General features: G+C 41.0%; 1 long non-coding RNA gene across 1 annotated transcript; it reads right to left on the bottom strand.

The window, feature by feature from the left end:
- Nucleotides 1-2791, bottom strand: LOC132104720 (uncharacterized). The gene is made up of 3 exons (XR_009423583.1): nt 2367-2791; nt 2047-2168; nt 1-509 (listed from the first exon to the last, which is right to left on the bottom strand). It is a non-coding gene; the product is annotated as an uncharacterized LOC132104720 (long non-coding RNA).
- Nucleotides 2792-27264: the final 24473 nt, after the last annotated feature.

The raw sequence follows: 27264 nt of genomic DNA, 5'->3' as shown, positions 1-27264 counted from the left end.
AATAAACATTTTTAATTATTATCAATGTCTTATCAATTATCAAAAGTTAAAACAAACATTTCTGTTTTAAATAAACACTTTACAGTTTTAAAACTTTATTCATCAAAGAATCCTGAAAAAATGAAGCAACACAGCTGTTTTCAACACTGATAATAATCAGAAATGTTCCTTCAGAAGCAAATCAGAATGACTTCTGAAGGATCACGTGACACTGAAGACTGGAGTAACGATGCTGAAAATCCAGCTTTACCATCACAGGAATAAATTACTTCTCTAAATATATTCAAATAGAAAACAATCTTTTAAAGTGTAGTAAATTGTATTCATTTCATACATTAAACTGTGGTTGCCATAAAAGACTTTCAAAAACATAAAAAAACCCATACCAAACCAAACTTATGAAACAGTTGTGTATGTTCAAGATTGTACTTACTAGTCCTGCAGTATATAGCATCTTGGAGATGTTGTCTGACAGCAGTGGTGGGCCGTCAGGGGCAGCAGGGCCTTCTCTGCTGGCCTTACAAAAAAACAAAATTGTGTGTAAAATGTTTTTACTGATTATTTAGTTATAATTTTCATTTGTGTAATGTCCACAAATTGCTTGTGATTAGTTTCGTTGAGGCTGACCTGGAATATCCTACATTAAATAAAGTCTATGGCCAGCACTACAGATTGCGCTACCCTTTTGTTGAAAGAAGTCACCTCTGATTTGTTATGAGCATTGGTGACAGAATCATCAGCCAATCAAATTTTGACGTTCAATGACAGCACGCCCTCTGGGTCTAGAGACATGCCCAGTGCTACCCCCCAGCGTTAGACTAAACCTCACTACAGGTCAAGCACCACAGCTGCTGCTGCCCCCATTTGTGCTTCTTTTGCTATATTTATATATATCTGATTTGATCACAAGTAGGTTTAATAAACGCCCATCCAAAAACTTTAGGCAGGTGCTCTATCACATGATATACTTCACCAATCAATAAACAAAAATCAACACACTGCCACTAATGCTCTCAAAAATCTATTTATTGATGAAGTGTTTCATGTGATCCCTGTAAATGTATTATTTGTGGAACAGGCAGTCTCTTTAGAATGGAATACACATGCCACAGTACCATTTCAGTAGGTGGAACATCATATTTGTAATTTATATTACAGTTAAAAGTTTGGGGTCAGTAAGATTTATTACATCTTTGAGAGAAGTCTCTTCTGCTCACCAAGGCTGTCTTTATTTGATCAAAAGGAAGTAAAAAACAGTAATATTGTGAAATACTATAATTTAACACAACAGTTTTCTACGTGAGTATATTGTGAAATGTAATTTATTTCTGTGATCTAAGCTACTTTTTATGAATGCAGTCTTCAGCGTCACATGATCCAAGTCAAGTCAAGTCACTTTTATTGTCACATCACCACAGCACATGTGCCTTGGTGAGTGAAATTCTTTTGAGAGTCAAATTCTTGTTCTAGAAATTGCAGAAACAATTAACATATAATCATACAGACTTCAACAGGTGAAAATGTTAGTCCAGACTAGCGTTAGACTGCCCTTTTAGTCAGGGATTTCCAAGGTACGAAAGTGAAATTCAATGAAAACAAAATACAGCCTACAGATCTTGTTGCCAATCTACTAACATGCTTTTTTAAGGTGCTCTTTGCAGACAAATGAGAATAACTGAGAAAGGAAGACCTACACCTAAACTGAAGGCCAGCAACGTTTTTATGCACCATTTCAAAGATTGCAACTACGAGTGCTATAAGTGGCTAACAGTAAAACCAAGCACAAGTTATTTTGTTGGCTGCGATTAATTTTTAATCCGAGTCAAGGGACATGAAATGGATGCACAGGCGTGATACTGGAGCAGATGACGCTGTTTCCAAGCCAAGTGAAATTATCAGTGAACTATCCCTTTTACCCACACTAATCTAGCCTACTGTTGAAGTTGTTGATCATCCGTCATTGTTGTTGAGAGCCTGTGTGTGGCATAATATGTGCATTACACATACGGCTGCGTTAGCTGTAACAGAGATGTGTAAGATGTGTACAGGTATCTTACAGTTGTTTACTGAAGGCCCTGACTGAAACCCCAGGGTACTCACTGTCTGACAGCAGGTTCACTCAGACTCTGCTCATCGTCACTGAAGAGTCTAGGAACAAAACAAACAATCTAACACTGACACAACAATATTTACTCTGCAGTTCCAGGTTCATTAGAAGGAAACAAGATAGAGCAGAGGTAAAATGCAGATAAAAGACAGAATAATATATAACAATTATAATAACATATGTAATATACATATTCTACTAATAATAATCTTAAAATAACAGAATCTATATTTTTAATTTTAGGTTAAGTGTGACTTACGTTTTGATGTCAGGGACTTCTTAAAATTGGTGAAATATATTCTGAAAAAGGCATATTAATGTATTTCATGAGCTTCTTCAGTTCACCTGTATTTCTAAGTCAGTATCTCCCTTCAGAAATGTTGAAATCTTGGAGCTTCACTTCTGTTCTGTAGAGTTTCTTTCTGTCCTCCTGAAATCACAGAACAATTTGTATTAATATCTGTTTATCATGAAATATCAAAACTCATGTGAACTTGTTTTCAGCCTATTACACTCTCAGTGTAAGTGACGTCATCGATTCCGTAAATCAGCCTTTTCCAATACAACACTGACAAATCACCAGCAAAACATTCACAGAGAAATCAAAATATATCATACACAAACAAAGATTTGATTAAAAGCCCAGAATTTCATCAACAAGAGCTCAATCTATAGAGTTAGCCTAAGTTACCTGAAAACTGCTAAGATGCTAACGGACTTTTTCGAAGACACTAAACCATTTCTATAAAATAAATTTAATTTTCCCTCCAAGAAACTGCTGGAAACGCATAAAACACTTGTCTAAACAAGTAAACGGTAACATTATTTGAAAATGAGCCAGTCTCAGGCACTGAAGGCATTTGTGTGTCGAGCCAAGTCAGGGGAGTCTCAAAATTCACACACAAATGCAGTGAAGTTCACAGACCGCAAGCAGTTTGTAAATCAAGATATATGTGTGTGTGCATCAGAAATACATTTCTGAATCTTGTCCTGTGCATTTGTGAATCTTGAGCGCATTTGTAAATGTTGTTTGCATTTCTGAATTTTGTGTGCATTTCTGAATTTTGTATGCATTTGTGAATCTTCTGTGCTTTTTAAATTTTGTGTGTGCATTTGTGAATTTTGTGCGCATTTGTGTATCCTGTGTGTGTATTTATGAATTATGTGTGTGCATGTATGAATCCTATGTGTGCATTTATCTTTATTGAGACTCTTTTGGCTCCATAATACCTACTTGTGGTCCAGTCAGCCTCGCATTGAAAGTTTCCATCCAAACACAAGAGGGCATCAAAGCATCATTCTCAACACTTCTTCAAAACTCAGTTTTAGTTGGAAATCGATTTTCTTATGTGAATACAAAATAATGATAAATAAATAAATAATAACATTCAAAATAAAAGAACCAAAAGTCCAATTCAAGCAGGTCTTCAAGGAGACCTAAAACATACCAAATCATGTTTCTTTAGCACTTGCTGCAATAGGCTATAGATGCTCATCATGATCATTAACTAATGTTTTGTCTCTGTATTACGCATAAACCCTGACATCAGCTTGCTCTGCATGGATATTTGTTCCTGTATGTGCTAATATTAAATGATAGTCTTTCAAAGCAAGCCGCAACATCGCAGCTTTAATTACCTCTGCTCAAAGCACATCTTCTAATTGGCATTAAATATTAAATCCCTCTTGTTGCAATGCTGCAAAAATAGTTTACACAAATCTGCAACTGACACCAAGTCAAAGATGTGAGAAGTCATAAATATTGATGGGCCAGAACGGCTGTGCTGGTTTAATTACCCTTACTGATTAAAAGAAAAACCTGGAACTTAAATAGATATTTCTGTTGTCTTTATTACAGCCCTGTAAAATAAATAGAGAATTGGCTAGGAAAGTAAATGGAAAATATTTTATTCTGTATTAGCATCATTAAAAGTGGGATAGAGACAGTTGTGCCAGTTGTACCTTAATGAATGGAGTGACTCAGCTGTGTAGAAGAGGCTCATTAGTAGACTTCAGTCAGGGTCTTGTGCCCCAGGCCATAGTCTCTCATGAACAGCCTCCCCCCTGCTGGCTGAGCCACATTTGGACGTGCTGTAGAACCAGGGGAAGCTATAGAGAAAGATATATGGCCACTAAACCCCAAATGTGTGATGGTTATGCTCCTTCATGCAGGTCAGTGGATAATTTAATTTAGTGTAATGAATCTAAAATGCAAGGAGGAGTTTGATGTCGCTGTATATGCACACAAACACACAGCATGTAAAATAAATCTTTGATTATTCCTCAGCATTTGATCGTGGAGCAGTTGAAACCTGCCATACATCATACCGGCACATGTGACAAGATGTTTACCGCAAGCAAACCCAAGCAAAGGTCAATTTCTTCCCCTTTACTGCCAAGAGCTAGCCTGTCACACATCACATTCCTGTGCTAACAACCCATGCAGGGAAAACACAGGACAGCTCGTTGTCCGGTAGACAACGCTTGTGGATTGTTTCTATTTATTATGCAAATGTTAAAACATATCACTAATTGGTTTTCTGCATGAGTGGCATCCTTGAAGCAAATGTCTGGTTGCTGGTTGACACACTCATATTTAACATAATGGGTTTTCCTATTGCTATCTGTTTGTGCAATCAGTGTATGTGAGATGTGAGAGTAAATACAGAGAACTTTCATTTTGATAAGAAGTTTTATATTATGACTGGCTTGCCCTGGTATATGGCAGGCTACAGGTTATACTCCGTATGAGGGGCGATACTGGTAGTTTTATATTGGTTTAAAGAGGAAACATTATGATTGAAACTTAATTGACAACATAATTTGTCAATCCTTAGAAATGAGAAGCATTAAATGATCACTAGTCATGTAAAGAGCATGTTAAACTGTAAACCATGGGAACACATAATAACGTTTGTAGTACTGAGTGAAATACATCTGAGAGTATATCAACTAAATATTGAGAAGAACATTTAAACAATCAGCAAAAGTGTTTTATTTTTCTGTTATTTTAGAGCATTTTTACTCTTAGAGATCCCAATGATCACATTGCACGTGGCTGCCTTTTTGTAAATTAAATTATTATTAAATATATTTTTTTTTCATTTGTAATTTTTAGTCAAATTAAATTCCTTGTTTCGACTCTAACTATGCAGGCAATTGTGCAGAAAAAAAATTACCTTCCTAACTTCAGCAAACTTTGGAAAGCAACAAAATTCTCTGAAAATCGCAATGAAATTATGTCTCTGGACTCCTGCCTTTGAATTTGTATGAATGGAAATAAATGGAATTAAAAATGTCAATGCCAGAAAAACCTTTTTTAAGGAATAACATTTTCTTCTGTAGAATATATTTGAAAGAATATTTCAGCAGTTTTTGTTCATGCACTGAAAGTCAGTTGGATCCAGTGCTGTTTGGACCCAAACGTTCATCAAAGTGTCTTCTTTTGTGTTTAAAGAACCACTAAACCGAGCCTTTATTTGCAATCCTTTCATTCAGTGCTTATGTTATTTACTGTATGGTGTTGAGTGGTTTATAGTAGTGACTTTTATTTCTATGTGGTCATTCTGAAGCAGGATTTATTCTCTTCCTTTCTCTTTTAGAGTGGATTTTGGTTGCAGTGTAATTACTAGCCGTGAAAGGTTAATGAGAACCAGACTTTATTTCTCTCTCTCTCAGTGTGTTTATATTGCACTTTTCATATTGCATTTTTTATATAGCATTTTTCAGAACAGAAGGGAATTTGTTCCATGGAAATGCTTTGTATGTTCAATGCCAGATGCACATGGCTGGTTTGGGGTTTGCTAAGGAGAGTCATTCAGTCTTTGCTGCTGGTCAGGAGGGGCAGTTTGTAAGACTGTGTGTTCTGCTGTTAGTGTCACAGACGGCGCATGTGAAATGTCTGTTCAGAACAGAGAACAGCGGCCTTATCACGTCCTCCTTCTGTCCAGTGCCTCAAGGGGAAAAAGGTGAGAGGACAAGGATAGATTATACATATACCCTCACACACACACACACACACACACACACACACACACACACACACACACACACACACACACACATTCGTATACTTTCACACTGCCAGATATGTGTCCACTCTGTATCTCTCTCTCACACACACACTGACATTCAGACAGTTGAAACAAATGAAAAGGTGCTTTTTCTTTCAACCCATAAAACACTCATCGTGAATCTTGTGTTAGGTTTGCGGTCAGTGGCTTTAATGAGGTCCGCTCGTGTGACTGCACAGATAAGGAAAAGCCTCCAAATGCTACAACATTTTTATACTCGCCTCTTTTTACAGACCAGTCCCAAACTGCCATTCAGCACCTTGGAGAGCAGCAGCATGCTTTCTCTGAAGTGTAGATTGTAAGAGATTGTGCTAATTCAGCATTTATTGACTTTCATGTCTGCATAAATACTCATAGACATGCATTATGGACTCACTCACCTATTGTTCTTTCTTATGTCTGTGTGAAAGAATGTCTTTGTTTGTTGAATTGTCTTTGAATTGTTTGTTGCAAATGAACCGCCATCACCGTGTGTGTAAAAATGTTTGTCATATTGCATAAATATGTATGATGAATGTAAACAGCATAGGGTAATTCCCAGTTAATAAACCATGGAAAGACATAGGTGGTGAAATTTACATATCAAAGGAATGTTCTGCATAGTGATCATAGACAATATACGACCAGTTTCTGTGATGTATAATTTAGATAATAAATTAAATATGTTATGAGATTTATGGGACTAGAAATTAAAGTTAAGAGATAATTATATAAATATATAAAATATTATATATCATTTGATATATTTTACATATTTATGTATAATTAATAATAGCGTAGTTTATTTATAATATAAATATATTCATAGTTAATCTTACATTAAATAGTGTAAAATGTGGATAAAAATAACAGTTAATATTTTTGTGTGTATATATATATATATATATATATATATAGATATATATATATATATATATATATATATATAACTAGAAATTAAAAAATATATATAGAAAATAAATAATTGTTAATATTTTAATACATTAATATTTTAATACAATAATTAATGTTTTTTGTTTTGTTTTATAAAATAGCAAAAAAAAAAAAAAAAAATTGGATTGAATTAACACTTAATACAACACTTAGGCCCACATTTGTACAAAAGCAGGTTCATAATGATTTATAACCAGTGGGGTGTAATTCAAATTTTGTGTATTATCAGGTCCTTTCAGGCCCTCCTAATTACATACTCTGTCCGGTGTGATGAATGTTCTGAGTTCTTTTAATCAGCCTAATTACTGCAATTGTTGAGAGAAAGCGGAGGTCTTATGAATGATAGCCTTGCTTTTACAGGAAGTTTATGTCCTTCCTAGTGGAATTTCACACATGGAATATAGCTCATTTGTGTTTCCCATTCTAAAGGAATCTGTAGATGCAGTTAGAAGTGACAAGTTGTATTCACTTAATTGGTAAGTGTGCATTCCTGTCATGCTGTTTATTATGTTTGCTTTATAATCCAAATTGGATTCTAGAGTTAGAGAAAAGCTATTCTATCATCATTCAATAGTCTTTCCAACTCTTAATGATTGATAAACTGCAAAAGATGAGACAGCTGAACTTCAGGGTAGTTTCAATAAACCAAATTTATTGTAAGGAGTACTGAAAACAGTCTGATGATCGATTGTTATAATTGCTCTGTGTGGAAGCAGAGCTGTCTGATCAATTGAAATGTAAAATTGTATCTTTACAGTCAGAGGAAACCCTGATGTTAATTTGATTTAGTTCACATTTGCTGGACTGGAGTGTTTTTTGATAGGCCACGTTAATGGCTGCATTAGTGGATAAAGTGCATACTTAGGGCTGGAGAGCTTTATCATTTCATTTTTAGCACTGACCTGTGATGTCACCCAGCACAACTGCCTATTTAGTGCTGCATGTTTTTGTATGTTTTTTATTTTATGTATTTTTTTTATGTATAATTTCATGTTTAAATGTATTTATTGTTTTATTTTAAATATTTTTAATGATATTCACCAAATTTATTTTAATATGAACTAAAATGAGTCATAATTCAAGTCTAATTTTTGTAACTATTTATTTTACTAATTTATATTTATTTTATCCTATCAAACTGTCCTAACCCTGTCTTTTGAGAAGCCATAATAATTTTGCAAATGATGAAATCCTAAGAAATTATACTAGCTGGTGCATAAAAAAAAATCTACAACCTAAATCTAACATAAATCCAAACCTTAAATGAACCCTAAACCTAATTATGAATATAATGGGGAAAAAAAGTCATGAAAGTTTTTCATATGCATTAAATTGTATGATGTGTATATGATTGCTGCCAATGCATACTAATTATTTCAAGTTGTCATAAGAGTGTGTTGCTTGTACTTGTAGCTTTCACAGCCTTGTTTTCGTTTGCCAGCAAATTAAATATGGCATCTATCCTGACTGATCCATTGTGCTTATGATGATTTAATTATTATGGCAACAGTGAGAATGAGAAAGAGAACAAAAGTATTTGAATCAGAATTAAAAAGCAATTAAAAACTCATGTACAAATGATGAGAACAGTATAGATGTGCTTTCTAATATCCCGCTAACAGCAGATGAAGGCGTGAAGAGGGATGAGCCTTATGTTTATCCTTGTCTCAACATCACAAGAGTGGAAATTGGTGTTTACAGTCACGACATTGAGCCGCATCTCAATGTTTTTCCCAAATAATTATCATACTTCAAAATTGGATGGATGGAATGAACAGTTGTTTTGCAGTGAACTCTTAATGACACTCTTTGATGCAAACAAGAGACCGCCCATATTAAATCTGGGGTGTGAATATTTGGCTAAGAAAGTCTGTAATTTTTCAGCCAGTCTTGCTGGCTCATGAATTAATTATGAGTTTGATTGTGTAATCTCAAACAAACAAACCACATTTATTGACTGATTGATTTATATTTTTTAAGTGGAATGTCTAATTAATCAGTTAGATTGTGTAAAATAATTAATCCAGCATCCATTTCAACTTCATCTATCTATCTATCTATCTATCTATCTATCTATCTATCTATCTATCTATCTATCTATCTATCTATCTATCTATCTATCTATCTATCTATCTATCTATCTATCTATCTATTTGTATTTAAAAGTATAAAATGTATAATGCAAATTATAATAATTTGCCATTTGTTTTATTTTATAATTTTATTTTATTAATTGTACTGTATACATTAATTTCAATAATGATAATAACTACTACTACTACTACTACTACTACTACTACTAATAATAATAATAATAATAAGAAGAAGAAGAATAAGAAGAAGAGGAAGAGGAAGAAGAAGAAGAAGAAGAAGAATTAATAATTAATTTTAATGTTTGAAATTAATCATTAATTGTATATTTAATTTAACAAATGATACACTCTAGGGAAAGTCTGTATTGTACGGCCCAATGTACCATTTAAATATGATTTTTTTTTTTCCCACATGTTTTTTACCTGTATTTTGAATTACTGATTACAGTGTATTGTGTTTCAGGGTTTAAGTAAATGTCTGTATACTTAAAAGAAAATGTACTGGTAATTTTTGTGCCAGGACTTTACACCTTTTTCCACAGATTTTTTCTTGCAGTGTATTATATCACTGTTAATATATGTACATAACCAGATAGCATTTTCTTTAATCAAAGTTTTCTCTCTTTTTTGTTGGTTGTTGTGATCTGTATCCGTGCTCATGAACATGGGTTAAAAGAGATGATTCAAACAAGTGGGACTTGTCACCCCTGAACCATCTGTCACCATATGGACGTAACTACTGTATATGTGACAAGTATTAGTGACCACACTTCTGTTCCGCACTATAATATCTTAGAAATATGTTTTTTGACATGCTTGAATAGCAAATGTGTTATATTCAGTGTTTTCTGCTTGCTTATAAATCGGTTTTGAGCAACATCTTTTTGTAATAGACTCGCTCCTACTTGTTTGTGTATGTCTGCACTTGTGTGTGGAGGCTGGTCCCTCACCAGTGCTTTTCATTGGTTGCTATGCAGAACATGGGTAGCTACATGACCCACATTTCAGGAATGCCAAGGTTTGATGCCGATCGTCAATGTTACAACAACAAGAACCAGCACACTGAATATTCTTACAGATAAACATGAGCTTTGATTTTATCTAGTTTCTAGAGTATTATGCCAACCAACCATCTCTTTGTGCTTCTTTCACTGTAAGCTCTTTAGAGTGTGAAGTGTTCTTATCCAACGACTGAGCACATCGATTTCCCCTGTTTCACGGCAAGGAGGAACAACCAGCTTCTATTAACCCAGACGATCTCCATCCAGCTTTCAAAACCCTACTGTTTTTTCAAAACTTCCTCTTATTGAGACATAATTCAGTCTCTTAATCCCAAACCCATGATCTTTGGTGCCTCACAAAGAGGGGACTTCTTTTCCAGCGAGTCTGGTGTCTCATCCTTATGGTCCAGTCATCATAAATAGGTCAAAACTTTTCAGGTTGAAATTAATGTAGAGTGAAATTGGTTAAAATTGTATTTGCCCCACTCAAGTCACTTTATATCTGAATTAGGGGCACTTCAGCATGTGGCTTGAGATCACAGCAGGTCTGACACTGATTAAAAGAGTTAGCAAAGCTGGAAAAACATAGTGTTTTGGAAATGCACTGTGGCAGAACTGCTTGACATCTACTTCATCTAAAAGTGTGTTTATTAACAGTGATATAAGTTGTGGGTGATACGATTAAAATCTTATATCATGATATGAGTAATTTTATTTAATATCACAATATAGGTATTTTTGCTTTAAAAAGGTTTTTATGATGAAGTTTTTGTGACCATAGCAATGTCAATTGAGCATGTAACTGCGATAGAGACGATAGTCCAAAATCTCTACTGACTGACAAACTTCTACTGGTTAATCGCATCTACCGGTATATCACCCACCCCTATATTAACATATTACACATCCATTTTATATTTTATACCATGTGGATATATAAATTCATATGAATTTTGGATTTCTGTCATTCTTAAGCTTTTTTGGGATGAGTTGGATTTGCATTCTTGGGGAGCTTATAGAGGAATCACCGGTTGACAGTGCAGGGGTGATTTTCAGCTAATCCTGATCCATTTAGATTCAGAGACGTCTCACACTATCAGTAGCATGTACTCTGTAATTTGAGAAGGCCTGGGGAGTTGTGCTATTGATCACATTCGTCCTTGAGCTCGGACAGTAACTCTCTGTCTGAAAACAATGTTCCAGCCAAGATGAGAATATGAGATCCATGTAAATAAACAAATCAACTTGGGGCTCTTGTTTTGTGATGCTAGCTTTTTCTTTTTGTGGAGATTGAGAAATCAATCATGCATGTGGTCCTAGATCTGAGCTCTCGGTCACCATGATTTTGCCAAGTAAGACATGTCCCTGGATCAACATCTTTTGATGTTCCTGGATCAACATTATTATCCAAAAACATAGATTTAACCCAATCCCTACCCCTAAACCAAACCCTACCAATAATTTATTCCTAAAATCAGTGGGGAATGAAAGCTGATTAACAAGGGAGTAGACGAACCTAACCCTGATTGTAAGCCTTAAACAGATATTTCCTGAAATGTTATATCTCAATTTTGATTGGTTGATTGGAATGTTGGATGCAAGGATGTTGATCCAGGAACATGTTGTACTTGGTGAAATCACGCTCACCCTGAGCTCTTCATGCACAGAATATCTATTCATTTTGGAAAACTTTTAAAAGAAGAGTTACAAATTATTATGAATCTATTTTATGGAGTGTTATTGCAATATTCCTACAAAAACTAAGTGCAAGTTGTCATACAAAACTATGTACAGAACAAAGTGAGAAATCTTGTCATAGACTCTATCTACATAGCCGCCCCCACCTAGCTGAAATCGGTTTTTAATGTGCCTGTGTCAGGGTGTAATCTCCATTGTTTTAGAGTATGCATGCCGTCACATGGCACCCCTCATGCCTGGAGGATAGCAAGCCTGAAAAACCTCTGATATTGTGCTTTGCCGAACAGGAAAGGCTGTGATGTGGAATTATTGTGGCCTGCTGTCTGATTGGTGTTGAACTCTGCGATTGAGCAAAGGAGGGGGGCCACCCCAGACATGGAGCACACTGTCTCTAGGAAAAAATGCTGCCAATGCACTCTCATTGGCAGACTTGAGGAAGATTCTGGGGGATAGTGGGGTGGTGGGGGGTGCAAAAATGGGGGAAGGGGAGGCAGGGTGTTTTCAGAGTGAAGAAAATAAAAACTAGTGCACTAAATGCTCTCGTTTACAGCTAATATTTCTGTTTTACAAATGGGTAATAAAAAAATTAAATGTGAGAAATTGAAGAAACTTTGTTTAATAAGTATTTTCCACCCTCCGGCATTTTTATTTATTTGATTATCTTTTGGTAATGGCTAACTTGGCTTTTCAAAAACACTCCTCTAAGCACAAGTGAATGATAAAAAAGCATTCAGTTAAGTGGTCAAGTCACGTCCCTAACGATGTTGGACATAAATCTTCATTGTGACGAAGGGACGTGACATGGATGCTACCCGTTGCGCACATATCTTTGGCACATAGACAAACTCTAGCCTTGAAATGTAGACCGAAAATGCATGCCGGTCCCCTACCCTCTTGTTGGAGGCCAGTGCAAGCAGGAGCAGCGTTTTCAATGAAATAAACTTAGCTCAACTGACTGCAATGGCAAATGTAGTCCCTGCTGTAGTGTTTTAAGGTACTAGAGAGAGGTCCCAAGAGGGTATGGAGGGGGGCCAGAGAGGATTTAACCTTCCCATCCCCTAAGGAAACTGATGACCAGGTCATGCTTACCTACCGACTTCCCTTCCACAGGGTCATGGTGAGCAGCAATCGCAGCGACATAAACTTTAAGGGTGGCGGGAGACAGCCCTTGCTGCAAAAAGGATAGGACGACCCTGATCACGCATCTCTGGGGGTCTTTTTGATGAGAAGAACACCACTCGACAAACAGGTTCCTCTTCAAGGCATAAGCATGTCTCTTCAGCGCCTTTCAAACTGCACGTCGGACCCGGAAAATAACCGGAACATTGCCGGGTCGCCTTTTGTGTGAACGCAAACACGTCCCGGGATTGATCCTGGGTCGGAGACCTGTTAATATTGCCAGGTAATATTGCCCGGAACGAGCGCTGTGTGAACAAAAAACAGAACTAATGCCATAAAGGGTGTGTCGTATTGTTATCGCGCAACTCTTTTACAGGGTGTCTTAAAGAAAGATCAACGTTCATGACAAACAAATATGTGTAAACTGTAATAAAGCAGAGATCAGTTAGTTCCGCACTTTCCGCGCTGAATCTGAGATCGTTCGCCAGCTTAAGTGAAGGTTAACGTGCCTAGCATTTTCGACTCGTACATTACACGTCACATTTTGATGTTACGTGTCTTTACGGGACCTTTACGTGTTGTGTGTGAATGCACACACATGTTCTGGATAACCACTGGCAGTAATCAAGTTTTTTGAGGAAACAATAACAACTAACTGAGTTGGTTGCCATTGAAGTCCATTATATGAAGAAAAAATCCTGACATGTTTTCCTCAAAAAACTTAATTTCTTTTCCACTAAAGAAAGAAAGACATGGATATATTGGATGGCACTGGGGGTGAGTAAATGATTAGGAAATTTTCATTTTGGGGTGAACTAATCCTTTAACCTTCCTCTGATTGGCAAAGGACAAAAAGCAGGAAAATGTGAGGCGCACCTATCATGACACTGCGACAGCACGTGCCGGAGGAGGGGCTCTGTCTCTCTCTACTTGTTCTCTCAGTAACATGCGCGGGCGCCTGTCAGAATTGGCGCAGCAGTCAGTGAATTAAATAAATTAATAAAATAATAATATTTAGTTGAAAAATATGAGTCTGTCTATGTACTTAGATAAGAGCAGAGTACGGAGTCTGTTCACAATTAGGCCAGCGGTGGAAAAAATTAGCTCCACTGGAACAGATGTTGCAGGAACAGCCAGGTACCACTGGGCAAATCTTTTACCACCATTTCAGCGATTAGCTGTGTCATCTTCTCTGTTCTGCCTGCATTGCATTTAGGTTTTACAGCAAATGTCACAGTGTCTGGGTTGTGTTCCCTGGGTTTCCACTAGGTGTCCTCAGTTCCCACGGTGTTTATCATATTATCACTTCCTGTCTCCTTATTTGGTCACCTTCCTCCTTGTTTAGTTAATTGATTGTTCCCCACCTGTCTCCTGTTTCCCCATTATCCTTTTGTGTATTTATACCTGGTGTGTCTGAGTCTTAGTCACGGTGTCCTTGTTTAATGTTAATTCATGTCCGTCAGTTCTTGCCCTTGCCTTGTCTTCTTGTTTGGTTTATGTTTGGATGGATGTTTTTGGTTTCGACTCATGCCTGGACTGTTTACCCTTTGGATTTGCCCTTTAATAAAGTCACATACCTGCACTTGGATCTCTCCGTGTTTCTTGTATCACCAGACGTGACAGCAAATGATTCAATGCTCGTCTGAGTTGCCGCTCTGTTTTTAAAATGTCCAGATGATAGCGCATTGTACTTGTAGATTTGTGTGACAGCTTGGCGCTGCACAGCTTTCACTGAACTGTATTTTCATCGGTTTTCTCAAAGTGAAGCCAAACGTGTCTTTGAGGCCATGGTTCTCTCTCTTCTCACGTCTTTTGATGCATCCTGTGGCAGGTTAACCAATCAGAGCTCACGGCGCTGCACAAAGTGCTGCCATAAGCCATAATCAGGAAAAAAAATAAAATAAAATTCGATCATCATTTACATGATCGATCATCGCTGACATAGTCGAGTACTCGATTACTCGATCACTGTTGCACATCCCTAGTATTTACACAGTTTATGTATCTCAGAGGGCACATGGATGCATTTAAATTGCAGATACAGATGTATAAAAAGGCCTTATATATATATGTGACGTTGTTGGCGGCTGTACTGCGTTTGAGCTCCGTCACTATATTCTTTTCATTGACTAATTTTAACTCAAAAATCAATTTTATACATCATCGTTTCCGTTTATATAACGTGTGAATATATCCTCTATTGTATTCTACAACAAAAACAATCAGAGCGCCTCGCTATCACTAGTTTTATTTTGATCTCCCGGGTCCGCTATTAGCTTTTAGCCCGTTAGCATCAGCGGCGTGGTTGCAGCTAACTGCGCTAACATTGCTAATACTCTATTCACACACATTACCACTGCTGTACTCACTGTTACTTGCTTTAATGGCGGATGAATGTCTCCACTCTGTGCAGCTCGAGCTCGAGGCCGTGGGAAAGCAGATTCGCGACCTGGAGGTGAGGCAGGCCCAGCTGAGAGAGCGGAGAACCGCGCTGGAATCATCCCGGCCTGACGCTCACAAGTCCGGGGTAAGTATACAGCGATCTGCTAACAGTCCCACCACGTCTACTCCGTGTGTTTCTCTGCACAGGCCCGGTGCACCCAGGACGCGATCTTCCCAGATGTCCTTCACTGCGACGCCGGGACACCACGGACCCTGGGTGCATCCACAGCGGAGGACGCGAGCCGGGTCCCGGGCGACGACTTCTCCCCCTCCTGCCTTCGACATCTCCATCCGGAACCGCTTCGCTCCCCTCCGCGAGACAGGACGTGACGCTGTGATCATCGGAGACTCCATCGTCCGACACGTAAGTGCTACGTTAGCCGAAGGTAAAGTGCACACTCATTGTTTGCCTGGTGCTCGTGTTCTCGATGTTTCTGCGCAGATACCCGCGATCCTGAAGGTCGACGAGAGCCCCAGAGCGGTCGTGCTTCACGCCGGGGTTAACGACACCACGCTGCGGCAGACGGAGACACTGAAGAGGGACTTCAGCAGCCTGATCGAGACGGTTCGCAGCACGACGCCCGCGGCGACGATCGTCGTGTCAGGACCACTGCCCACGTATCGACGAGGACACGAAAGGTTCAGTAGACTTTTTGCTTTAAATGAATGGCTGTTGTCATGGTGTAAAGAACAGAAACTGCTATTTGTTAATAACTGGAATCTTTTCTGGGAGCGTCCTAGGCTGTTTCGTGCTGATGGATTACACCCCAGCAGAATCGGAGCGGAGCTGCTCTCTGACAACATCTCCAGGACACTTCGCTCCATGTGACTAGTAAGACAATTCTCTAATAACTATTATGATGAGTTTTGTTCCACCCGCTTAAATGATAAAAGTACTTGTGCTGTAAAAACTATTAAGACTGTGTCTGTTCCCCGAATAGTGAGGTCAAAATATAATGTAGGATCTAGAAAAAATCTTATCGTAATTTAACCAGAAAAATGTAAAGTAAATGAACAAAAACAATTTTTAAAGTTTGGGCTCATAAATATTAGATCACTCACACCCAAAGCAGTTATTGTAAATGAAATGATCACAGAAAATAGTTTTGATGTACTCTGCTTGACTGAAACCTGGCTAAAACCAAATGATTATTTTGGTCTAAATGAGTCTACTCCACCAAACTACTGTTATAAGCATGAGCCCCGTCAGACTGGTCGTGGAGGAGGTGTTGCAACAATATATAGTGATATTCTCAATGTTACCCAGAAAACAGGATACAGGTTTAACTCTTTTGAAATACTTCTGCTAAATGTTACACTGTCAGACATGCAAAAGAAGTCTAATGTATCTCTTGCTCTGGCTACTGTGTATAGACCACCAGGGCCATATACAGAATTCCTAAAAGAATTTGCATATTTCCTCTCAGACCTTCTAGTTACAGTTGATAAGGCGCTAATCATGGGAGATTTTAATATTCACGTTGATAATGCAAATGATACATTAGGACTTGCGTTTACTGACCTAATAAACTCCTTTGGAGTCAAGCAAAATGTCACCGGGCCCACTCATCGTTTTAATCATACACTAGATCTAATTATATTGCATGGAATTGATCTTACTGCTATAGATATTGTACCCCAATGTGATGATATTACAGACCATTTCCTTGTATCGTGCATGCTGCGTATAACTGATATTAACTATATGTCTCAGCGTTACCGTCTGGGCAGAACTATTGTTCCAGCCACCAAAGACAGATTCGCAAATAACCTGCCTGATCTATCTCAACTGCTATTTGTACCCAAAAATACACATGAATTAGACGAAATTACTGACAACATGGGCACTATTTTCTCTAATACATTAGAAGCTGTTGCCCCCATCAAATTGAAAAAGGTTAGAGAAAAACGTACTGTGCCATGGTATAACAGTAATACTCACTCTCTCAAGAAAGTAACTCGTAGTCTTGAACGCAAATGGAGAAAAACTAACTTGGAAGTTTTTAAAATTGCATGGAAAAACAGTATGTCCAGGTATAGACAGGCTCTAAAAACTGCTAGGGCAGAGCATATCCACAAACTCATTGAAAATAACCAAAACAATCCAAGGTTTTTATTTAGCACAGTGGCTAAATTAACAAATTACCAGACGCCACCTGATTCAAATATTCCACCAACGTTAAATAGTAATGACTTTATGAATTTCTTCACTGATAAAATAGATAACATTAGAAATACAATAGCGAATGTAGATTCTACAGCGTCTAACACTTCAGTTTCATCCATCGCACCCAAAGATAAACTGCAGTGCTTTACAAATATAGGACAGGAAGAGCTAAATAAACTTATCACTGTATCTAAACCAACAACATGTTTATTAGATCCTGTACCCACTAAATTACTAAAAGAGCTGTTACCTGTAGCCGAAGAACCGCTTCTCAATATCATTAACTCGTCGTTATCTTTAGGTCACGTCCCAAAACCATTCAAGCTGGCGGTTATCAAGACTCTTATTAAGAAACCAAAACTAGATCCTAGTGTACTGGCAAATTATAGGCCTATTTCAAATCTTCCATTTATGTCTAAAATTTTAGAAAAAGTTGTGTCTGCTCAATTGAGCACCTTCCTGCATAAAAATGATCTGTATGAAGAATTTCAGTCAGGTTTTAGGCCCCACCATAGCACAGAAACTGCACTTGTTAAAATTACAAATGACCTGCTTCTTGCGTCAGATCAAGGCTGCATCTCATTTCTAGTCTTACTTGATCTTAGTGCCGCGTTCGACACCATAGATCATGACATACTCATAGATCGATTACAAAACTATACAGGTATTCAAGGGCAGGCTCTAAGATGGTTTAGATCCTACCTGTCCGATCGCTACCATTTTGTTTACTTAAATGGGGTGTCATCTCATTTATCATCAGTAAAATATGGAGTGCCACAAGGATCCGTCCTAGGTCCCCTTCTATTTTCAATATACATGTTGCCTCTTGGTAATATTATTAGAAAATACGGAATTAGCTTCCACTGTTATGCTGATGATACTCAGCTATATATTTCAACGAGACCAGATGAAACTTCCCAATTATCTAAGCTAACAGAGTGTGTTAAAAATGTAAAAGATTGGATGACAAATAATTTTCTCCAATTAAATTCGGATAAGACAGAGATATTAATTATTGGACCAAAAAACACCACACAGAATCTTGTAGATTACAATCTGCAACTAGACGGATGTACTGTTACTTCCTCTACAGTCAGAAATCTGGGTGTTATATTGGACAGCAATTTGTCTTTTGAAAATCATATTTCCAATGTTACAAAAACCGCATTCTTCCATCTTAGAAACATTGCCAAGCTACGAAACATGTTATCTGTTTCTGATGCAGAAAAGCTAGTTCATGCTTTCATGACCTCTAGAATGGACTATTGCAATGGACTTCTAGGTGGTTGTCCTGCTTCGTCAATAAACAAGCTACAGGTAGTCCAAAATGCAGCAGCTAGAGTCCTTACCAGGTCAAGAAAATATTATCATATTACCCCAATTTTACAGTCTCTGCACTGGCTACCTATTAAGTTCCGTATCAGTTACAAATTATCATTACTTACCTATAAGGCCCTAAATGGTTTAGCTCCTGCGTACCTAACTAGCCTTCTACCACGCTACAACCCATCACGCACCCTAAGGTCACAAAACGCTGGACTTTTGGTAGTTCCTAGGATAGCAAAGTCCACTAAAGGAGGTAGAGCTTTTTCACATTTGGCTCCCAAACTCTGGAATAGCCTTCCTGATAATGTTCGGGGTTCAGACACACTCTCTCTGTTTAAATCTAGATTAAAAACGCATCTCTTTCGCCAAGCATTCGAATAATGTATCTCTTAAATTGTGAGTGTAGTTGCATCTGCATTTTTATTCTTTAGCTTGGGTTAAACTAATTTTACTTTGTTGGATCAGCAGCTATGCTAATGATGTCTCTATTTTGTTTCTATGTTTTGCCACGGGATTTACATCCCGTGGTAACTAGGATTTACACAAGCTCCAGTCTGGATCCAGAATACCTGAGAAGAGATGATGCTGACCCTCAGAGGACCCCAGATGATGCTAACCTTGAATCAACAAACAGAACTAACAATTATTGCTACATGTGTGACTGCATCCTATAATTACTATTAATTAATAATATTGATAGTTCATCATCTAGCTGACTACGTCTTGTATTATTATTATTTTTATTTTTCTAAAATCCTGTCAAACGTGCACAAACTACTAGCTACTACTAAATATTGTAGAAACATAATTTTCTGTAAAGTTGCTTTGTAACGATTTGTATTGTAAAAAGCGCTATACAAATAAACTTGAATTGAATTTAATTGACGAGTTGGGCGGGGCCGAGGGACATGGGAGCGAGGCCGGTGGAGTGATTGGAGATGAGCTACACCTGTTCGACCCACCGGTCTCGAGGCCCACGGAGGAGATGGAAGGATATAAAACTGGAGCGACGACAGTGAAGGACGAGAGAGGACCAGGCCTGGGCTTTTAGTTGTGTTTTGGTTTTTATTTGCGCCTCACGGACGACTGGTGCGCTGTTTTGTTTTTATTTTGAAATTAAATGTTATTTGATTGTCAAAAAAAAAAATAAAAACCAAAACGCAACTAAAAGCCCAGGCCTGGTCCTCTCTCGTCCTTCACTGTCGACCCACTCGTCACAATATATATACTGTATATATAATTTTTTTTTTTTACATAAAAATTTGAATACTGAAGTTTTAAATAATTTAAAACATGGAAGAAGAAAACAAATTCAAAATGTGAAATTAAAACAGCCAGTTGGTGCAGCAAGTGAATGTTAATGAATGAGTCATTAAGATTCAACCGTTTTGTTCTAAAAGCTGATGAATTATTGTGGCATAGAGTTTAGCATGGTAATATACATGGCAATGTTAATGTGTTTTGTCTTGGTAGAATAAATCTGCTACGCTGCTGTTGCTGTGGCAGAGCAAGTAGAGACTTGCTACTGCCATTCATCCACAGACATGCTACTGTGAGCATTGTCACTGTTTCTGTTAGTTTGGACTATGTTTGTCTGTCTAGTTTGGTTCTTTGACCAAGTTTCTGTCTCCCCTTTAAGTTAGTAAGTTCATCTGTGTCTTGTTAATTATCATCGTTTAGTCTGTATTTAAGTTCCTGTCTGTTCAGTTTGTGTTTGTCAGTTATTATTTTTTGTACCACATGTTCTGCTGTTTGTGGATTACCTGTTCTTCAGTGTTTGTGGAATAAATGTCCTATTTGGATTTTCCTTTTTTGTGCCCCTTTACTACTATCTCATAGAACCATGACACTTTTAAAATATACATGAAATGACCCCAATATATAACATAGATAAAGTTACCCCTTAGCAGATCTATACAGGTGGAGCGAAGGAAGGTGGAGGGTTTCTGAAGCATGCTACAACTGCTACAGCAAGCACTATTCTATTATTTGAATGTTGAGCAGCAACCTCATTGGCTGCTGATGCAAAATAAACCAATCAGCTGCATGTGAATAATGATACGATTATATCAAATTAAGTTAGAACTAGGTTGTGTCGATAGATGATAGTATCAGAGATAGTCAGAGATATTGATGATAGCAGATGTCTCTGTCGATACTCAAGACAATATTAGGCTCATTCTCCTATTAATGTATTAAATAATAATAATAATAACTTTTATTTTATTAGCCTATTATAATTTGGCTATCAAACTGCCCAGCTATTTCACTTCAGCACTGCATTTCATACACACACGCACATGCTCAAAAGAGGATTAGAGCCTGCAGTCAATGTTGAAGTTGTAACGCTTTGACTCAGATAACTCGTTAAATCCATGAAATGAAAGAGATAGAAAACGAGGAGTTGGTGTTCCACAGATTTAATGGCTGGTACACGGCAACACGCTCTTCTCATACATGAGAGATTTACTTTTCCTTGGCATTACAAATATAGTAAAGACAAAGTAATTAACAAGGCGGCAGAGTGAACTTATCATCCATAGTTGTTCTCACGTAGTTCTTCTACGTCATCACCACATAGTGTGCGTTATAAGTTAAGTGATCAGTCTCTTAAAGGGCACACCGCACTATAATGCGATGCATGCAAAATACATCGTTTTGGCCTTACAAAGTCTTCATCCACAAACAGACGTACATCGTCTGCAGATTTAAGGTATTTCATTGCACTTTAACAAGTAATCTGAACGGCCTATATACCTGCAATAATATAACGAGCCCTTATTAACGGAGTTTAATGCCACAGTTACAGTACAGACCAAAAGTTTGGACACACCTTCTCATTCAAAGAGTTTACTTTATTTTCATGACTGTGAAAATTGTAGATTCACACTGAAGGCATCAAAACTATGAATTAACACATGTGGAATTATATATGGAATTATATACATAACAAAAAAGTGTGAAAAAACGTCTCTAGGTTACGTATGTAACCCTAGTTCCTCGAGGGAACGAGACACTGCGTCGAAGCGCTTTGGGGAACGCGTTCAGTGTATGCGACTCTGAATATCGTGTGTAATCAGTCCAATGGAAGGGCGTGACGTCGCCGACGTGGTGACGTAAGCGACCAGGAAGCTATAAAAGCACGTGCCACGCAGCTGGCGTCAGCTTTGAGTACCAGCAAGCGCCGGCAGGGGTGCCGGGGGTATGGCTCCGAGACGCAGCGTCTCGTTCCCTCGAGGAACTAGGGTTACATACGTAACCTAGAGACGTTCCTCTTCAGGAACTCGAGCTGCGTCGAAGCGCTTTGGGGAACGAGTCCTAACGCTGCCAGACTACCAAACCCCTGCCTGGTGTGTATCCGAAGAGCACAGCTCAGGACAGGAGGACAGAAGCGCCTGGAGTGACTGGCATATCTAGGCCATAGAACCTAACAAATGTAGAGGGCGTGGACCACCCCGCAGCGTTGCAGATGTCCAGCATGGATACACCTGCTAAGAAGGCCTTAGAGGCCGCCATACCCCGAGTAGAGTGAGCCTTGGCTCCCGACAGCGGAGGGCGACCAGAGGACTCATAGGTGACGTTGATAGCCTCGACTATCCAACAACTAATAGTCTGCTTAGAAGCAGGAGAACCCCTCTTGGGGGGACCGTAGCACACAAGCAATTGGTCAGTTTTTCTCCACAGGGCAGCTCTGTGGACGTATGCGTCCAGTGCTCGAACCGGACACATACAGTTTAGCTTCGCCTGGTCGGGCTCCCGAAAGGGAGGAGGACAGAAGGCCTGCAGCACTACAGGTCGTGGTGTAACAGAGGGAACCTTGGGAACATATCCCGCTCGAGGGTATATGAACGCTTTAGTCATGCCTGGTGCAAACTCAAGATAAGAAGGGGCCACCGAGAGGGCCTGAAGATCTCCTACTCTCCGCAGAGAGGTAATAGCCAAACAGAAAAGAGGTTTTAAGTGTGAGATGTCTGTCTGAGATATCTTGAATAGGTTCAAAGGGGGGTTTGCACATAGCCTCTAACACCACAACCAAGTCCCACGGGGGAATACGGGACCGTACTGGAGGTCTCAGCCTCAGTGCACCGCGGAGGAAACGTGTAACTAGGGGGTGTCTTCCCAGAGACTGACCGTCGAGAAGGATGTGGTAGGCCGCAATGGCCGCCACGTAGACCTTCAGAGTAGAGTGGGTCAACCCTGCAGAGAGCCTAGCCTGTGGAAACTCCAGAACTGTACCAACTGGGCAGTTTGCTGGGTCTAGCTGGCGGTCTCTGCACCATGAAGTGAAAAGCTTCCACTTCAGGGCGTACAGTTTCCTCGTAGAGGGAGCTCTGGATTGGAGTAGGGTCTCCACAACCTCAGTTGAGAGACCAGCTGCTACCAGTTGTGCCCCCTCAGGGGCCACACCCACAGCTTCCACAATTCCGGGCGAGGGTGAATTATCGTGCCCTGCACCTGTGAGAGTAGGTCTGTCCTGATCGGTATCTCCCACGGAGAGCCGTCGAGGAGCGAGACTAGATCTGAGAACCATACTCGGCCCGGCCAGAACGGGGCTACTAATAACAGACGGACCCCGTCCCGGCGTACTCTCGCCAGAACTCCCGTAAGCAGAGCGATAGGGGGGAAAGCGTACAGACGAAGCCTCGGCCAGGTCTGTACCATAGCGTCCAGTCCCAGAGGAGCTGGATGAACTAGAGAGAACCAGAGGGGACATTGTGACGTCTCCTGAGTCGCAAAAAGGTCTACTTGAGCCCTGCAAAACACTCTCCATATCTGATCTACCACCCGTGGGTGAAGTCTCCATTCCCCGGGCCTCGGCCCCTGCCTCGACAGTATGTCTGCTCCCATATTTAACTTCCCAGGAATATATACTGCTCTTAATGAGAGGAGTTTGTTCTGGGACCACACCAGGATCTGGTGCGCCAGCTTGTACAAAGGGCGCGAACGCAGACCGCCCTGGTGGTTGATGTAAGAGACCACTGATGTGTTGTCGGTGCGCACCAACACATGGTGACCTCTCAGGTCTGGGAGGAAGTGCTTCAGTGCACGATAAACTGCTAGCATTTCTAGACAATTGATATGCCACGTTAGATGGCGATCGCTCCACAGACCACGGGCAGGGTGGCCACTCATGACCGCACCCCAGCCGGTGAGGGACGCGTCCGTCGCTAGTGTCACATGGCGACAAGGAGCTCCCAGCACCGGGCCCTGATTCAAGAACCAAGGTTTCTTCCACATGTCTAAGGCACGGAGGCAGCGCCGCGTGACCTTGATAGTGCGAAGTGGATTGCCCCTCGGGGAAAATCCCTTGGTCTTGAGCCACCACTGTAGGGGTCTCATGTACAGCAAGCCAAGAGGTATCACGTTGGACGCAGCTGCCATCAGACCCAACAATCTCTGAAATTGTTTGACAGTGAGTGACTGGCCTTCTCTGACTCTCTTGACTGAGATGAGGATCGACTCGATACGAGCAGGGGACAATCGTGCCTGCATCGCGGTCAAATCCCATACTACGCCTAGATAGGTGGTTCTCTGAACCGGAGAAAGTACACTCTTCTTGGCGTTCAGTCTCAAACCCAGCTCCCCCATATGTGCGAGAACGACATCTCGATGTCGAACCGCAATCTGCTCTGACTGAGCTAAAATCAACCAATCGTCGATATAATTGAGAATGCGGATGCCCTGCATGCGCAGGGGGGCCAGAGCCGCATCTACACACTTTGTGAACGTGCGGGGTGAGAGTGCGAGGCCAAAGGGAAGTACTCGATATTGGTAGGCTTCGCCCCCGAAAGCGAACCTCAGAAACTTCCTGTGTTGAGGAAGGATGGAGATATGAAAATATGCGTCTTTGAGATCTATCGTGACAAACCAGTCCTTGGACCTGATCTGAGCTACAACATGCTTGATTGTGAGTATTCTGAACTTCAGTCTCATAACTGAACGATTTAAGACCCTCAAGTCTATAATCGGACGCAGCCCCCCATCCTTCTTTGGAACTATGAAATACCGGCTGTAAAATCCGGACTCCCTGTCCTGAGGAGGGACCACCTCGATGGCCCCCTTCTCTAATAGGGTTTTCACTTCCTGTTCCATAACCAGACCCTGCCTGGGGCCCACTATCGTGTGAACGACCCCGTTGAATATAGGCGGCACGGAGCCGAACTGAATGCGGTAGCCTTTTTCTACTATATGCAGGACCCAACGAGATACATTAGGCAGCAGTTTCCACGCTGCTAAATAATCTACTAAGGGAATCAGTCTCTCGAGACTGACCTCTGGTGTAAGAGACCCCCGCAGGGGCGGCGAGCGTCCCAGCCCCGCTACGCGCACGGGCGGAGGATACTGAGAACGATGCTCGCCCGGGGCCGCTGCGCCCTGGAGCACTGGCAGGGTTGGCAGAACGACCCCTAGAGGGCACTGAGGTGGGACGGGCACCGTGGACTGCGGTGTGTACCGTTCTACCCCAGCGGAGGCTGCCCTCTGAAACCCCGGGCCATTGGCGTCAGGGTTTCTTGGCCGAGGACTTCTTAGCTTCGATAACCGCCCTTAAATCTAATTTGGGCTTAGAAGACCTCGGCCTAGAGCACGAGAGGCGACGCTCTGTTTCTGGGCCTCGCGGTGTGAGGAGCTAGGGTGCGGCTGGGGCATCTCCTTCCCAGATGCCCCGAGGGAGCGACGAGGGAGGAACTTATGGAACGCCGCCGCCTGTTTGCGGGCCTCCTGGAACCTGTCGACGACCGAATTAACTGCATCGCCGAACAGGCCAGTCGGCTGGATCGGGGCGTCCATGAGGCAGACCCTGTCCCGTTCTTTCATATCGGACAGGGTCAACCATAAGTGCCTCTCCGCGGCCACCATAGCTGCCATGGACCGCCCAATCGCTCGGGCGGTCTCCTTGGTGGCGCGGAGGGAGAGATCAGCGGTCCTTCTTAACTCAGAAATATCATGGGACTTGATCTCCTCTCCCTCGTCTAGCTCCTTAAGCAGGTCGGCCTGGTACGCCTGTAACACCGCCATGGTGTGCAGACACGCACCAGCCTGACCTGCAGCCGCATACCCTTTGCCCACCAAAGCCGAAGTTGTTCTTAGTGGCTTTGAGGGCAATGCCGGGGCCTTCAGAGACGATGCCGCGCCAGGGGACAGATAGCTCGCAAGCGTCTGTTCCACCCGGGGCATCGCTCTATAACCGTGCTCTCCCATCCCCACTACATTTCCGTAGTAATCAGACGAGGGGATGTAGAGGCGGGCCGAGAATTGACGTTTCCACGACCTGGCGATCTCATCATGCAGGTCGGGAAAGAATGGAAGGCCCCGGCTGGGAGGTGGCTGACTCGCGCGCAGGAAGCGTTCATCCAGCTTGCTTCTCTGCGGTTCGGTAGACTTTTCGGCGGGCCAATCGATACTTAATTTGGCCACCGCGTGAGTAACCACCTCTAAGAGCTCCTCATACTGTAGCGAGTGGGGTGGCGAATCCCTATCGAGCGACTCCACATCGACCTCCTCGGAGGAAGAGAGGCGGAGCGTCGATCCCTCACCCTGAGTGGAAGGAACCGTTGTGCGTGCTTCCGACTCTAGGGATTGGGTGCCGGATCTGGCAGAAGTGGAAGGAGATAGGGACTGGCCCGTCTACATTCCCTCTACCAGATCGACTTGCGAACCCCACGAGTGCAGCCGCCGTTCTGCCTCGGCAGAAGCGGGACCAGCACCGCGGGGAACGCTGGCGAAGGCACCCTCCTCGAAGAGGGCCCTCCGGGAACGAAGCAGCCGCACCGACATTCGCTCACAGTGCGGGCAGTTGGCCCCCTCGAGAGCCGACTCAGCGTGCTTCGAACCCAGGCAAACCACGCACAGGTTGTGTGTATCCCCACCTGTTATATATCTCGGGCAGGGAGGAACACACAGCCTATAACGCGATTATGGAATCGCCATCTGAGTGCTTAACTTGCTTTTTGGCATGTCTAGGAGCTCTTTTAACTGGACAGACAACAGTAAATAAGACTCACAAGACGGACAAATGACATTCACACACAGAGCGCTTGCTGAAAGACGCGAAGCTGACGCCAGCTGCATGGCACGTGCTTTTATAGCTTCCTGGTCGCTTACGTCACCACGTCGGTGACGTCACGCCCTTCCATTGGACTGATTACACACGATATTCAGAGTCGCGTACGCTGAACGCGTTCCCCAAAGCGCTTCGACGCAGCTCGAGTTCCTGAAGAGGAACTGAAAATATGTCATATTCTAGGTTTTTCAAAGTAGCCGCCTTTTGCTTTGATTATTGCTTTGCACACTCTTGGCATTCTCT

Source organism: Carassius carassius, chromosome 25, assembly GCF_963082965.1.
Source record: "Carassius carassius chromosome 25, fCarCar2.1, whole genome shotgun sequence".
Taxonomy (NCBI): domain Eukaryota; kingdom Metazoa; phylum Chordata; class Actinopteri; order Cypriniformes; family Cyprinidae; genus Carassius; species Carassius carassius.
Note: the sequence above shows the minus strand (reverse complement) of the source record. Positions and strands in the feature narration are given on the sequence as shown.